General features: G+C 33.8%; 1 protein-coding gene and 1 long non-coding RNA gene across 2 annotated transcripts in view; one reads left to right on the forward strand and one right to left on the reverse strand.

Moving 5' to 3' along the window:
• GRID2 (glutamate ionotropic receptor delta type subunit 2) overlaps positions 1-15,670 on the reverse strand; it is a 1,419,162-nt gene that overhangs the window by 785,247 nt on the left and 618,245 nt on the right. The window lies entirely within an intron of this gene.
• The window catches only part of LOC113599771 (uncharacterized), a 68,456-nt gene continuing 62,852 nt past the window's right edge, over positions 10,067-15,670 (forward strand). The window contains exon 1 of the long non-coding RNA XR_003420666.2: positions 10,067-10,270. This is a non-coding gene — a long non-coding RNA (uncharacterized LOC113599771). The remainder of the gene's footprint in view (positions 10,271-15,670) is intronic.

The raw sequence follows: 15,670 nt of genomic DNA on the forward strand, positions 1-15,670 counted from the left end.
CATAATATTAAAGGACAAGAATAAAGTTGATATACTGATGCTACCCAACTTTAAGACTTCCTATAAAGCTATAGAAATCAAGAGAGCGTGGTATTGGTGAACGTGAAAAATTGATCAAAGGAACAAAATAGAGAACACGGAAACAGACCCCATAAATACAGTCAAATGATGTCCGACAAAGGAGCAAAGGCAATACAATGAAGCAATCTGAAAATCTTTTTGACAAAGGGTCCTGGAAACTACTGGACATCCACGTGCAAAAATAAATAAATGTAGACACAGACCTAACACCACTCAAAAAATTAACTCAAAATGGATCACCGACCTAAATATAAAATGCAAAACTATAAAACTCATGGAAGGTAACAGGAAAAAATATCAGGACCGTGGATATTGCAGTGTGTTTTTAGGTATAACACCAAAGTCATGACCCATCAAGGAAAAAACTGATAAGCTGAACTTCATTAAAATTAAAAATTTAACTCTGCAAAAGATACTGTCAGGGGAATGAGTAGATAAGCCAGGATCTGGGGGAAAAATTTTGAAATGCCTATCTGATGAAGGACTGTTATGAAAAATATACAACAAACTATTAAAATGCAACAATGGGGTGCCTGGGTGGCTCAATCGGTTAAGAGTCTGACTCTTAATTTCAGCTCTGGTCATGATCTTGTGGTTTCGGGGGATCAAGCCCCATGTCAGCCTCCATGCTGACAGCAATGGAGCATGCTTGGGATTCTCTCTCCCCCCCTCTCCTGTCCCTCTGCCCCCCCAATAAATTAATAAATTTAAAAAATAACTAATAAAATAAAATGCAACAATAAGAAAATAATCCGATTGAAAAATGAGACAACGACCATAACAAACATTTCAACAAAGAAGAGGTACAGATGGAAAATAAGTAAATGTCATCATATACCATCGAAGAAATTAAAATTCAAACAATCATGAGACACAAGTACGCACCCATTACAATGGCCCAATCTCAGAACACTAAAACAGGACTGTTGAGGAGGCAGAGCAATAGAAACTTCATTAACGGTGGGAATGCAAAATACTATAGTCACTTTAAAGACAGTTTGGTGGTCTCTTACAAAACTAAGTATATTCTTACCATAGGATTCTTTTAAGGACAATAATGCATTCTGTACTAATTTTCTTTGGGACAAGAGGTAGTCTCTACTTGTTATATTTAGTAGGTGTCCTGATAGCCTGGCACTGGGGCTCAAAACTGATTGCTGCTGAACTAATTCAGAAGTGAGGCATGTGACCTAGAACAGTAAAGATGTAGACTTGGAAACCAGATCTCTGTCATCAAAGAATGATTTTATTTTAAGACAGAGCCTGGATATTTGCTACCTAATTTAATTTTGTCAATCCTGTGTACTAATAAGTAAAATGGAGATTGTATCTATCTTAGATGTTGTTGTGAAAATTAGATAGATTATGAATCATGCCAGAATATCACTATAAAAGCCTAATGATGAACATCTGCAATCGTTTTATCACTCAGCTCTGCTTCTCTATGTTTATATATTAAATCCTTATTTTTTTTTACCTTCTTAAAAGAAGTTTATTTATTCAATTTGAGAGATAGAGAGCAGGAGAGGGGCAGAGAGAATAAGAGAGAGAGAATCCCAAGCAGGCCTACACTGTCAGCACAGAGCTCAATGTGGGGCCTGAACCCCCGAACTGTGAGATCATGACCTGAGCAGAAATCAAGAATCAGACGCTTAACCGGCAGAGCCACCCAGGTGCCCCATATCAAATATTTTCAGTGCAAAGTGGGAACTGAGAACTTATTCACCATGTTTGTAGCCTGATGCTATGCTAGATGCTATCGATAACACACACACACACACACACACACACACACACACACACACACACACAGCTTCTGCCCTCAAGATACTTAACATTCACTACAAAAGGGAGATTAGCAAATATTCAAGGGATGATAGAGTGTTAACATAAATACATCCTATAACTCTTCTCACACTTCAAAAAAATGAGTAATTACTTCTTAATAGAATGGCCACAGAAAACTTCAAAAATTTCTTGGAGCCACCTACATGGTTCTCCCCTTGTTTATGAATTCTTAACCTTGCATATATCTCCAGTTATTTCCACAACCTTGAATGCAAAAAGATTAATGCAAGCATTAATTGCTTGAAATTAAAAAAAAATCTGATCTCTATTTCCATTATGCAATTAAAATGCATTCCAAATGAATCTAAATTATGTTAAAAGTCAAAAAATACTTCAGAGGAGAGCTAAAGTTTTAAAATCAAGTAATATGTAGTAAAGATCCTGTTTTCTTCTAATTTCCAAATATGAACTGTATTTCTTTTACCAGTAAATAAATAATACTTACAAACAATAAAAATACATAAGTAAACAAATACATAAATAAAATCTAATTAGTCAAGATTAAGAAATAATGAAAAAAACAAAGAATTACCCTTTAGACTAAATCTAAAAACAACTTTCCTAATTTATCTTAATTTCAAAAAGTAAGAATATTTCAATTTTACTTGGAGGCATTCGATTTTTTTATTCAAATAAAAAATAAGCTGCCCTAAGGGCACCTGGGTGGCTCAGTCGGTTAACTGTATGAGGTCAGCTCAGGTCATGATCTCACAGTTTGTGGATTCAAGCTCCACATGGGGCTCTGTGCTGACAGCTTGGAGCCTCGAGCCTGCTTCATATTCTGTCTCTCCCTCTCTCTACCCCTCCTCCACTCACACTTGGTCTCTCTCTCTCTCAAAAATAAAAGAAATTTAAAACATTTTAAAAATTGATTGATAAAAAAACGAACAGATATAGTCATTTCTTCAGATGACAAAAACATCTACCAAAAATTATTATTCTTCTTGATTCAACTTCTGAATAAAAAAGATTAGATGGGTATTTTATTAAAACCAGAGAATATATCTGTCTCACTCTAAAAGTCAACATTATAATTAGTTGGGAAATGCTAGAAAAAGTCCTCCTCAAAACAGGAAGAGATAAGTTTCCTAACCAGTATCAATTCATATTTTTCTAGAGGCAAAAGTCAATTAGAAAATGACACTAGAAATAGAAAGATTGAGGGGCACCTGGATGGTTCAGCCAGTTAAGCATCTGACGTTGGTTCAAGTCATGATCTCAAGGTTCATGGGTTCAAGCCCCATGTGTGGCTCTGTGCTGACAGCTCAGAGCCTGGAGCCTGCTTTGGATTCTGTGTCTCCCTCTCTCTCTGTCCCTCCCACACTCACACTCTGTCTCTCTGTCTTTCTGTCTCTCTCTCTGTCTCTCAAAAATAAATAAACATTTAAAAAATTAAAAAAAAAGAAATAAGAAGATTGGTAAGTAGGTGATAATAGCATTATTCATAAATGATGTGTTCATAAATGTGCAATTCACAAGGGGATCTCTGAAAACCTACTATCTACAATAAGTAAATCAGTAAAATTGTAGAGTGCAAGATTAATATATAGAAAACTATAATTTTCATAAAGTATAAAAATCAATTAGGATATATATAGGAAAACAGTAATAATAGCAATAACAACAATAATTGCAAATAGTAAGATAAAATACCTAAAAATCAACTTTGGTTTAATTTAAAATGTCAATATCTATACCAAAAAAAGTTGAAATGTTTAAAAAAAAGACTTTAATACATAGCGAGCTGTAGCCCCTTCTTGGATTTGATCAAATTCATAAAGATATAAAATTTCCCTATATTAACCTAGAAACAATTTTCAATAAAATATCAATAGCATTCTTGTTTTTTGAAAGTAAATAATTTCAAGTTTAAAATGAAAAATTACTGAAACTCCAGATAACATTCAGAACAGCATCACTGAGTCATTGATTTCAATAGAAAAGGATTGAGTAAACTTTATGTCTGTCAATAGGGCAAAGGTTGAATAAATTACCCACACAACAGAATAATATGCAGCCATAATAAGAATATGGAGCTCTTCAAGAATAAAAAAATGTTACCCAAAACATATTAATAAGGCAAGATTCAGAATAATATACGTAGTACACAGCAATTTTAATATGGAAAATGTGATTTGCTTATGTAATCTGCAACATATTTCTAGAAAAGGAAATAGGTGGTTGGGCCATAGTGGTAGGTAGAAATCTAATCACTGGCCTTATGCCTTTTAAAATGCGAACATTTGAATGCATTATCTACTTAAAAGATAAAATAAAATTTTCTATTGCTAATTTTTGGAGTAGTATTTTATATGGCATGCCATAAAATCAATAGTTGTAACTATTTTCATTCAATAAGCTTAGATATCTAATGATTAGAAAACTTAATGATAATTCTGTTGTACTGATGAAAACCATGTGAATAATCAAAACTATTAAAATATTAAAAATATCAAAAAACAGTAACCTATCTCCACATAGGTAAAAACCCCTAGAATATCTGTGCCTCTAACAGTGTGATTCTAGTTCCTATCTGCAAAGAGATGTCAGAAAACCTGGTAGTCTCCAGAGAAAACTGATTAAAGAGAGTTCATTTTAGAAGAACAGTGAAAAATATTTAAATACGTATAATAGGAAAGGAAAATATTGAAAATGAATAGGAACAAATTATTTAAAACTATGATCAGTATAAATGACTCATACATGGACTTGCCAAGTAATTCTCAAAACAATGGAACAAGAGAGCATTACATAATTGAAATACAAGTAGATGCCATTATAAAAAAAGAGGAAGAAATGAGTCTAATTTACCCAGAGGGGAATGTTTTTTCTAGTATACATTATTTCTAATGATGTCAAAATTTAAGACCTAAGTGCATTTTCAAAGGCTTATAAAAATAATGGAAAGTAGAGCCAAAATGAAGGACCAACTTTTGAGGCCAATTATTAGGAGGACCAACATATCCTACCACCATGCTTGTTTGGTATCACTGTCCAAGGAAGCATGCTATGAAGAATTGTCTGTAACTAGCCCTGTTTCTTCTGGGACTGCAGCAGGAAAACTGCCAAAGTCCTAGTTGTGCAACTAACGAAGCATCAGGGGGATGAAGTAATATTAACTAATAGTTGAAACTGGACTGAAAAAATCATGTTTCTGGCTAAGTCAATGTGCCTTGATATTTTGATATTTCTATTCAAACAAAAACACTCATAGGATTCATCACTTAGTACACAAATCCTCCATAATTTACACTGACCTTGCTAGTGGAAACATATTCTTTGTTGTTTTTGTCCAAGATTTACTTTGCTCTGCCAGTTGGAGAATCGATTCAGGTCAGGGAGAAAACCTCCAAACACCTATTGTGAGCCAACAGGCAAAAATTAGACCACCTGGTGTGTGAATGCCAGAGGACAAAACACTTTGCTTTTTCAGAAAACTCAGTAGAAGGTGTGATGCAGAATAAGTCTGTCAAAGTAAATGATTAGTTTCCCAAACATGAACAGCTGGTCAGAGGAGCAAAAGAGGACAAATCCAAAAGCCAAACTTTGCTACATCTTTATTGATTTGTCTTGTTTCCCTTCTCAAATAGTCACATAAAAATAGGCATTTTTTTTGCCCTAAACATACACAGCCATCCCTTTGTGAGAACAGCTAAAGACAAATGGATTAGCTGAGGGAGATGGCCAACTGCAGGTTCAGCATCAGGATGTTTATCTGAAGCTGACTGATCTCATTAGATACTGAAGAGTATCAGATAGAAAAATCTTTAAGAGATAGTTCCTCTTCACCTCATGATCATGGACACAGAGAAAAATAAGCTTTGGTGCATGATCTATACCAACAACAGTTCAGTTGCAATATTTCGGATGGTAGCAGGTTTCTAAAAAGTGTCTACCGTCCTAGGCGTCATAGACTGCTCAGAAGAGTGTGCCAGGTACAGAAATGTTACCAGATTCTACCTGAAAGAATCCATCATTTCCAAACTAGATCATTGCTAATGCAATTACTTTTGCTATTTTTTTTCCCATTTCTTATCACAGTGGAGTCATATTTAGCTATCTGAACCCTGCCAATTCTACTGCTGGAAGAGAGCCAATCATAAACGAAAATTCAGTCACCTCTGAAGTTATAAAGGGTATTTTAGCTTCTCATTTAATAATCATTGCTCTGAAATCTTATGCTCATTCTAAAATTTGTCCCTAATACTTAGGTGGATACTCAACAATTATAAAGTCAACAATTAGCAGTATTTTAACCTATACCATCCAAAAAATTTAAGTTACTCCACAAATACTCTTTCCCTTTCTCTCCCCCCCCCCCCCCCCCCACACACACACACACACACACACACACACACACACACACACACACACACAATTTCCTTTATCTAACTGTATTAATGATGCCTTTAGATCCTTTTCCATGGTCCTCTCATACTATCATATGCTCATAGGACTCATATTGTTATTTGACTGAGAAAAAGCACATGAACTCAAACAAACATAGACATACACACAAAAGTCACATTTAGTAAGGAGTTGTTGGGAATGAATGTGTTTCTGGGGGGAAAATGTGTATATGATCTCATCAATCCCTGATTAGAAAATTAAGTCACTCACTTTACACCTGATTCAACTACATCTAGAAAAAGTGACACAATACATCTGAAAGTTAGATGCTGAAAATTTTATTCTCATGTATTATTTCCCTTTGTATTCTCAAAGGTTTTATTAATTCATCATGCTTCAAGTTGCAAATGAAATGATTTTTATTGGGGAAGCTGTCAAGCAAATAAATATGTTCATATAGTTTATTGTGTTCTATAACCTAAACCATTAAGAGCATTAATTCTATGCAATATATCATGCATATGTCAAATGTTGGACCACATATGAATTGTAGTTTTTCTTAAACATAAATCTATGTCCTGATTCTGGGTTTGTTAAGTAAGTTTTAATAAACCTTTCTTTAGTGCATAAGAAGTAGAGGGGAAAAAGGAAAAAATAAGAGAGAAAGAAACATCTGTAATTAGCATATACTAAAATCAGCTACACCAATCAAACATATATTTACCTTAGACTTCCAGATTTGAAATAAGAAAACGGTCTGGAAGTAATATTTTCAGGATCTTAGTAATTCTTTTCCTCTTTTTACATAATAGATTATACTACTGATAATCACAGCTATATTTTAAATTGAAGAAGAGAACAATTAGCCAAAGTCATATTAAAAATGGTCTAGCACACACAAAGCTACAAATAAGCAAATTAAAACTACAAAGATATATTATGAATTTACCTACCAAATTGGTAAAAATATGGATAAAAGATAGCAGGCAGTATTTATTTACAAGAGTGCTGTAAAACATACATTCTTACTGTAGATAGGATTATTAAGTTTGTTGCATTTTTTTCTTTGCAAAAAATTATTAATCATGAATGTGTATATACACTAACTCAGCAATTCCACTCTCAGGAAACAATTTTAAAGAAATTCCCAACAATAGAGAGACATGCTTAATTTATGCCACGTTTATAGGGTATAATATTGTTTGGACACTAAAAATCATGTTTTAGAAGCATGTTTGATGGCATGGAAAAATGCTGATAATATAATGCTAAATGATTTTTTACAAAAGGTAATTAAACTGAACAAAGAGCACAAGCTTCATTTTATTATCACACTGGAGGTAATCAACCAAAAATATAGCTCATCAGATAAAATTGCAAAAGCTTGTTGATAAATATGATGTGGAAGGCAGCCTTTCTAATGCATCTTTTTTTGGTGTTAATAACGTTTTAAATGTTCTGAATTGACTACGTTTACACACACACACAGACACACGCACACACACACACACACACACACACTGAAGGATATCTAAAAGCTATTTATGTTCATTTAGCAGTTCAGTTGTTTAAAAATGTATATCTGAGACTTTACAAGTTCACTTTTTAATAATAAATATTCTTTCATAATGTAGCTTTACTATTCCATAGGGAACATTGATGTTACTGCTCCACAGAATGGGAAACTAGCAATTCTCATTATATTTCAGCCATTATTATAGTCTTTATAATTGTTAAAATAGGAATAGTTTTATTTTGTTAAAAATATTATCTTTAATACGTATTTCTTAAGTACTTGTACATAAAAACTCATAAATATTTGTTTTACATGTAGAAACAAAAAAATGCTGACAAAAAGGATGAGATCCATTTCAATTTCTATGTTTTTGTTGTTTGTATAGTTCCATAATTTGCAATAATTAGCTGGAACTAATGCCTATGTGCACTTTGGCTCATTTTACCAGAGTTTAAAACCACTAGGCACATTAAATACACCTAATTTTCTTCAATGTCATCCTCAAGCATCTTGCTCTGCTGTTTAATACCTATGGAAAATATTAACATGTCACAGTTACATAATGTTTTCAGAAACTTTTGACATATTTGAAGTTTCTCTAAATCCCATCTCTTTTATTCAGGACTTTTGAGCTACATTATTTTTAATGGAATAGTGATTCTCTAGGCAATGGTTCTCATTATAGTTCCCAGATCAACAGTATGAGAATCAGAGCTTAAGAAATGGAAGTTATTGAGCTCTGTAAAAATTACGGGATTTGACCTGGAAACCTGTGTAATACCAAGTCTTTCAGATGATTCTGATGGATGCTAAATTTTGAGAACCATAGCTCTAGGGTATAGAAAGTTGTGAGATTTTCCATGTCCACCTCATGTATGGTTTTTGCTTTGCAGACAGCAGTTAATGTTTTGGAGATGAGAAAGTATTCACTGTTGGATATAACTAGTGACACTCAATATTATTGAGTACTATTTAGCAGAATTTACATAGCTGTAAACATTGGGATTTATAATAATATGGTTAAAACAACAACTTAAATAGCACAGCTATCACTAGAATTCCTTTTTGGAAAGAAAGTATTTAGGAAAATACTCGGATAAACTACTTGAAAATAAGGTGAACTCTTGAGGATATATTCAGAAAGAACCAAGAAAAAATATATGGATAAAATAATCTGCATAAAAATATGAAGAAAATGTAAGCCCTGGGATAGGCAATAGAAGAGTGGGTAATGAGAATGCAGTCTAAGTAATAGATAAAACAGTCAAATGATTACATAATAGAAAACAATAGTCAAGTGACTTTTGAGAACATGTGTAAGTTGCAGTCAGAATGAACTGCTTTCAGGACCTTCCATCTACCAAAGCTTCAATAAAATCTATTCATATGCCCAAATGCCATGTGTCAGCGAATTGTGTTAAAATTTTTGATTGAAGAAGATGACCTGGGAAAATGTAATTATTTTTCTTCCTTCTGAGAAAACTAAACTATGATAGTAAAGTTACTTTTTAAAAACTATAAGCCATAAAAATGAAGAGAACAAGTGGTAGGTCATCAGCAAACTTAGACATTTCAATAAATTTCTAGAAGACAGGTGGAAACGTATTGACTCATAAAGCACAGTGCAGGTAGTTGCAGCCAAAAATATTTATGGAGAGAACTGGAGCTAAGCAGACACGAATCTTTCCTAAAATACTCTTCAGAGGGTTGGGAGGCAGACTTGATGAATCAAGAATGGCAGGCAGTAAAAAGGCTAAAAACAAGATGATCAACTGAAAATATTCCGATCAACTACACTCTTCCACCATCCTTAACAGAATTAAAAGCAGTCAGTTCAGATCTTCTCTTTCATAGCAAAGCAAAACAAAACAAAACAAAATGAAGGATTTTTTCAAAATGGAGTAGCTAGCATGGATCTTAGTGTTTCTTAGTAAAATCCTCTTGCCAATGACCATTAGTAGTTCTTTAGGTCATTGAATTAGAGGGAAAAAAATCATAAACATTACCAGGGGAAAAATGGAATAAAATTTCCCAGAGCTGAAGAATTACAATATTCATTGTGTAGCTCAATAAATAATTTTAAAATACAAATAAGTAGCAATAATGTTGTAGATCTTTAGAACAGCAAAAATTACAGAGTTGATCCTAAATTTTTCCCACTGGTGGTGGGTAGGGGAGCAGGCCTTTTACAAACACAGGATAACATGGTTGGTATTCTCTTAAGTAATGTTGGATTCTATGGAACAACAGAACAATGCTTTCAAAGTTCTGAGAGAAATTACTCCCAACCCCCACAGTTGACACTACACTAAATTATACATCAAGGGTGAGGGTAGAATAAAGTGATGTTCACATATGCAAGGACTCAAAATTATATATCACATATATCATCACATAGTTAATGACTGAAGGATGAATGCCAGCAATAGAATAATAGAAGACATGCTTAATGAATGAAGGACTTAACAGGAAAAGGTAAACTATAATTTCAAGTTTAGACATCAGAAAATTTTTCAACCAATCCTCATTGATTAGTGATACTGAAGAATCAATTTAAATGAAAACATTTATAGGTTTAAAATGGTCTATAGATAGGCAAATATGTACCTCTGAAGAGAAATTCTTGAGGTCTTTGCGTCTAATGTATAAGTATTTTATAATCACTGCATTAGAAGCTTCAAATTGGCAGTAAACTCCTGAGGGGAAGGTCTGTATGTTCTACATTCTGATTAGTTTGATGACTTGTAGAAAAAAAAAGAAAAAGAAAAGAAAAAGAAAAAAAACCTCACAACCTATTGCTTTATAAATAAAGCAATTGTCAAAGTTTATGCACTAATATAGATGAAAAAAATCAAATGGATTATAATATCAGAAAGATTGATGATATTCCTTCCACATTTTGGACATCAAACAGCTAGGATGATTATTACATTGTACTTTAACCATACCAATTTAAAAGAGATTTGGAAATAAAACCAGTAGAAGTTATGGAAAAATAATTCTTTCTCTTATGAAAAATAATTCAAAGGGATTTAAAGTTAGTTTCATACAAAAGAAAGTTTATTTATGCTTTTGAAATTTCTGGGAAACAAAACCAGAGAAACTGACAATGAAGAATATCTAGGTTATTAGTAAGAAAAAATTCAATGAAAAAAACATGTTATGAATCCTCAAAAATAACTAGTAAACTGAATCTAGCAACATATTAAAAGGATTAAATTGCATGTTCATGTGGGGTTTATACCATTAATGCAAAGGTGGTTTAACATACAAAAAACAATCAATGTAGTATACCACATTAATAAAATAAAGGGAAAAATAAAACAGAATATCTTTTCAAATGATACAGAAAAGGCATTTGATAAAAATCTAACAAATTTTCATCATAAAACACAGAAATCTAAGACAAAAGACAAACCTCTCAACATGGTAAAAGGCATTTAAGGAAAACACAAAGCTACCATCATAGTTAATGGTGAAAGATTGAAAACTTTTTCTTTAGTTGAAGAACAAGACAAAGATGTTTACTTTTGCCACTGTGATTTAACTTTGTACTGGAAGGTCTAGCTAGAGTAACTAGGCAAAAGAGATCAAAGAAGACATCAAATTGGAAAAGAAGAAGTAAAACTATCTCTGTTCACAGATGACATGATACTATATATAGAAAATTATAAAAATTCCAAAAAATCATTACAGCCAATAAATAAAGTCACCAAAAATTGCAGAATGCATGATCAAAACACAAAAGTAAGTTTTATTTCCATACACCTGCAATAATATTTCCCTTTACAAGAACATGAAAAAAAAAGTAAACAAATTTAACCAAGGAGGTACAAAACTTGCACAGTGAAAACTATCAAAATATTGCAGACAGAAATTAAATAAAATCTAATAAGTAGCTGATCTTTGTTATTTTTTTCATGTTACAAATCCCTAAAAATAATACAAATTAAAAATGACCCTAAACTCTATTATCACGAATGACAACACAATTAATGGCATGACTCATATTTATAAACAAATCTCAGTTGATGCCTTAGTGTAAAATATTTCCATTTTTACAGTATACAAATGTTTAATCAATTTGTAAGGTAATGAGGCCTCACTTAGTTATTAATTACTCAAACTATTATGCAAATATAAAATATTTGTGTCAAAAGTGATTCATTTGTGAAGATCACAAAATAAAAGTTAAAACTGGAAGAAAATGAATGAGAGAAAAAAATGTACTTTATAATTTAAAAAGTGTAACATATTTCTTTTGTTTAATGTTTTTCAATAAAAACATTTTCTCCCAGTAGATCTCATTTAAGTTTCTTAACTAGGAAAAAGCATTTCAGGCTTCAAAAATAAAATAACTACTTACTCATTCTTGACAAATATTAAAAATTTATAAACTTGCTGGGTAGACATATAGGCATCATTGTTTAAAAGGGTTAAGTATATGCTTGTGTAACATTCTATAGAAGGTAGACAGACACTGCTTCTATAATATTGTAAATCATTGCCCTCCTAATTTCAGACTTACCTAACTTTCACACATAAAGCCAGTCTAAATGGATAGACAACACACTTTCTAAGAAAACAGTAGCCTTTTTAAGCATAGCTGAAAATAAAATTTTAGAAATTGGCAAGGAAGAGAAAGGGAAAAGGTTTTGAAAGGGCGGGCCTACACCGGCCAACTCCATCTTGTTCTGTGTCCTTCACCTTGACCACACCTCCTCCCCTTAAGTAACCTCCCACTCACCTGCCTAACAGGACTCCCACCCTTCCCCAGCCAATCGGCTGAGGCCACAGCCATTACCTCACCAACTGCCCCTAGGCCCCAATAAAACCTTTGTCCTTTTGAAACTCGCTCTCTCTCCCCAGTATCACACCGCTGCGTTGGTGCAGGTAGGGGATTGAGCTGGAACTAGCTCGAATAAAGGCTCTTTTGCTTTTACATCAGACTCGGCTCCCTAGTGGTCTTTGGGGATCACGAATTCTGGGCATAACAGTTTCATTTTGTATTTGTTTGCTGTGGTACCCAATGGACCAAATTATTTTAAATTTTAGCCAGAAGTCACTAGTATTTTAAAAAGAGACCAGTGGAGGGAAATGTTATGGAACTACTATGAAATATTCTAATAAACAGAAATACTTGGAAAATTACAGTTATTCAGTCCCAACTCTATGTTCCAGTCTCATGACATGGCTTATTTCTTAAGCATCAAAATCATTTATTCTTGACCACAAAACTGAATCTTTGAAGTCTTATATCAACTTTTGAAAATATTTCTGAGATAGCCCCTGATATTCAAATATATTTCTCTTTTTTGTACAGTTTGTAAAGAATTACAGTGGTTAATGTGCTTCATGTATATATGAAACTTCTCATAATATCTTACGGTATCTAAAAAATTATGTTAAGTCAGATTTGAACTGAAGTGTACAAACAATACTCTTTTAAAAAAATTTGCCAGCTTTATTGTAAAGTAAAACTGACAAATAAAATTATATACACTTAAGCTGTACAACAAAATATTTTGATATATATATCAAATATATATATATGTGTATATATATGTGTATGTGTGTATATACATGATTACCACTATCAAGCTAATTATCTATTACCTCAATAGTTACAATTTTGTGTTTGTGTGTATGGTGAGAACTTTTAAGATCTACTCTCTTAACAAATTTCAAGTGTACAAGTGAGTATTATTAAGTACAATTAGTATGCTGCACAATAAACTCCAGAACTTACTAATCTTCCATAACACAATCTGCACCCTTTGACCAACATCTCCCCATTTCCTACATTCCCCATTCCCTATTAATCACTGTGCTACTTCTGCTTTGGTGAGTTTGAATGTTTTTGATTCCAAATACAAGTGAGATCATTCAGTATATGTCTTTCTAAGTTTGGCTTATAGTACTTAGGATAACGTTCTCCAGATTTATTCATGCTGCCACAAATGAAAGGATTTCCTTCTTTTTTTTTTTTTTTTACTTGAAAAATATTCCATATGTGTATCTCACATTTTCTTTATCCATTCATCCAGTGATGGGCACATAGGTTGTTTCTATATCGTTGCTATTGTGAATAATGTTGTGATGAACACGGGATTGCAGATATCTCTTCAAGATCTTCATTTCATTTACTTTGGATATATCTAAAAGTGAGAGTTCTGGATCATATAGTAGGTCTACTTTTAATTTTTTGAAGAATCTCCATACTGTTTTCCATAATGGCTGTATCAAACTGCATTGCCACCAATAGTGTACAAGGGTTGTGTTTTGTCAACATCCTTGCCAACATGTTATCTTTTGACTTTTTGATTCTTAGCTGAATTATTTAGTTAGACAAGAATACAATAGTTCATTTCAAAATCAAGATACTATGATTCTAGAGAGTCAGGAAAATGTCAGCAGAGTAGGAGGATCCTAGGTTCACCTGATGCCATGAATACAACTAGATAACTATCAAATCATCCTAAACACCCCAAATGTTGACCAGAAGACTAACAAAACAAACTCCACAACGAAAAGGAGAGAAAAGGTCATCTTGAAGAAGGTAAGAAGTGTGGAAACGTGGATTAGAGGAGAAATGGATCTTGGCTGCTGTAGAGGGGAGGGAGCTATGCTCTTTGAGAAGGGTGAGAGAAAGAGAGGAGCACACAGGGGAACACACAAGCAGAACATTTCCCAAAAGCCATTTGCTTGGAAAATGAGAGGGGCTGAATTTCATGAGTTCTTGCAACCAGCAGAACTTAAAGCTTAGAGTTTTAAAACTCAGTGCATTTGGCTGGTATAGAGCTGGGAGGGTACTCGATTGTTTTTGCAGAGAAGGCAGGCAAACAACCTGGGGGCAGACAGCACCGGAAACAGCTATCTGAACAGCACCTGGGGTATACAATAGGGAGATTATTAGCTTTTTGTGGAGCACATCTTTGAGAGAGGGTGTTCAAGAAGATACTTCTCCAGGAACAAAGGAGCTGGCAAGTGCCATTTCCCTCCCCTGCCTCTCAGCACAAACACAGATTCACCTGCTAGAAGCAGCACAAACAATGATGGTCTAACTTGTTTACACGTAGCCCCAACCTCCTGCATTCTGGTGGAACTGCCCTTCTCAGTCAGGCTTACTTCAGTCCCAGTGTGGTGGACTCCTCAGGAGACCAGCACAGACCCGTGACCACACCATATTTCCCATCCAGGGAATTATGCAGAGCCTCAGCTCTGGTGGAGGTGGTGACAGGTCTCATTTCACAAGCAAACCTGAGCACACCTAGTTAAAACTTGCAACATTCAGGCCAGGGACCCAAATCTGCCCACAGCAGGCAAGAATAGCCTCTGCAGATGATTGGCCTGAAGGTTAGAACAGACAGAACACAACATCAGAGCACATGCAGCACACACTGGTGACCCCCCCGAAGCAGCAGGCTCTGGACACTGCAGGAACTCTTCTTCATAAGTCCACTAGTTACAAGAGCAGGAGACATAATTTGTCTAACAGACAGAAGAAGGCAGAGATTTAGGCAAAATGAAAAGACAGGGATTTAGGCTAAAGGAACAAATAAGATAAGGACATGGACAGAGATCTAAATGAAACAGATATAAATAACATGCCTGATGGAGAATTTATAGCACTGGTCATAGGGATACTCACTGGACTTGAGGAAAAAAAATTGAAGGCATCAGTGACACACTTACCACAGAGATAAAATGGTTAAAAAAGAATTAATCAGAGATGAAGAATACAATAAATGGGATTAGAAACATTCTTGATGCAACAACAGCAGGCTGGAAGAAGCAGAAAAATGAGTTAATTTCCTAGAAGACAAAGTAATGGAAAGCAATGAAGTTGAACAAAAGACAGAAAGAAGAATGATG

The sequence above is a fragment of the Acinonyx jubatus genome, chromosome B1 (genome assembly GCF_027475565.1).
Source record: "Acinonyx jubatus isolate Ajub_Pintada_27869175 chromosome B1, VMU_Ajub_asm_v1.0, whole genome shotgun sequence".
Taxonomy (NCBI): Eukaryota; Metazoa; Chordata; class Mammalia; order Carnivora; family Felidae; genus Acinonyx; species Acinonyx jubatus.